Source organism: Pteropus vampyrus, unplaced genomic scaffold (genome assembly GCF_000151845.1).
Source record: "Pteropus vampyrus isolate Shadow unplaced genomic scaffold, Pvam_2.0 Scaffold111, whole genome shotgun sequence".
In the NCBI taxonomy this organism is placed as follows: Eukaryota; Metazoa; Chordata; class Mammalia; order Chiroptera; family Pteropodidae; genus Pteropus; species Pteropus vampyrus.
The window spans coordinates 48858-50347 of NW_011888892.1; the positions used below are offsets into that span (position 1 = coordinate 48858).

Consider the following 1490-nt stretch of genomic DNA (forward strand, 5'->3'; position numbering starts at 1 on the left):
CAATAAGTAAATAACACAACGAGAGGTAAAGAAAGCTAAGCATAACTTTAGATAAGTGGTTCATTTAAAAAGAAAAATATAAATTACAAATTGTCAGTGAGGTTATGGGGAGCCAGGCCCTCTCAGCGTGTCTGAGAGGGGGACGGGAAGTCGGAGTTTGTAGTAGTGAAAAATTAGAAATAGTGAATAAATCATGGAAATACTGTACGATCCTATGCAGCGACTTAAGAGAATATAGTCCACATACTGACAATCATCAGTAAATTATCTTGTTTTAAAAAATTACAAATTGAACAATATTTGTGCAGAATAGTAAAAACCTATGTATTTCTGTAAGTCTAAGCATATATATGAATTCTTAGAATAAATTCAGAAGGTCTGGTAGCCACACCAGTAACTACACTGGGGGCTGTGCGGGGCCAGGAAGGTAGCTGTGGGGTCCCTGGCATCGTCTATACTGTTTGAATTTTTATAATGGGATATAATAGTAGTGACGAAATGTAATAGTACCTGTGCGATTGAAAAATAAAGCTACCTATAAGGTTCCTGAAGTTTTTCACTTTTGTGCATCATTTTCCTTTAACTGATTTTTCTACTTTTCTCAAATAGCCACAGCCAAATAGGCAGCTCCATTCAGCCACGCAGGAGACTAGGCTCTGACACAGAGGGCAGCGAAAAGGGATCTGAAACCGAACCCCTCGAAGGTTCGACCTCTGTGTGTAAGCAGCGCCGACCAAGCGTCAGTGTCTGCCCCCCACGAAGCAGTGCGTGTCCTGCTTTGCCAGGCGGGGCTTCGTCAGCGGGGCCTCTCGTACTGACCTCAGGATTAGCATGTTGTTTTTACTGTAATTTGATTTCATGTGATTTGACCTGAGATAGTCATTTGTTTCCAGCAAAAAAAGAAAATACAAAACTTCTACGCAAGTCGTAGGACCCAGGTCCATTGTGGAAATTGGCTGAGCACACTGTGGCCCGTGGACCCCTGGCTCTTTTTGTCGTCACCTGCAAACTATAACTTATTTTTACATTTTAAACGGTATATAAACATGTACACGATAGCCTCAGTTTTGCCTCTTGCCCACAAAGCCTAAAGTATTTACCGTCTGACCTTTAAGGAAGAGTTTGCCAACCCTGATTAAATGATTGCCTCTTCCATCAAATGTCACATGAGGGAGAGGGAGAGGGAGAGGGAGAGGGAGAGGGAGAGGCCTGCCCTAGGAACTTGGGTCATGATTCTCTGTTAACTTCATTTGTAGCCTGTGCAGCCCGATTGGCTCACTCCTCCCATCTACACAGTGTTTCAAGTTCCTTGGAAAATAATTCCCATGAGCCACTGCTCCACAGCACCGAAGGGCTGGGCGGGGGTGAGCACCTGTGCAGCCCCCCTCACCCTCGGCGCCTGCTCTTCTCACCCGTTTTTACCTGGACTTCACTTTTGTGAGTAGATTTAAACCATGTTCTCAGAAGTTATCTTCGTACTCTTAGTCGGT

General features: G+C 44.0%; 1 protein-coding gene across 1 annotated transcript in view; it reads left to right on the forward strand.

Moving 5' to 3' along the window:
• The window catches only part of ACADSB (acyl-CoA dehydrogenase short/branched chain), a 25173-nt gene that overhangs the window by 22166 nt on the left and 1517 nt on the right, over nucleotides 1-1490 (forward strand). The gene's annotated exons all lie outside the window — the stretch shown is intronic.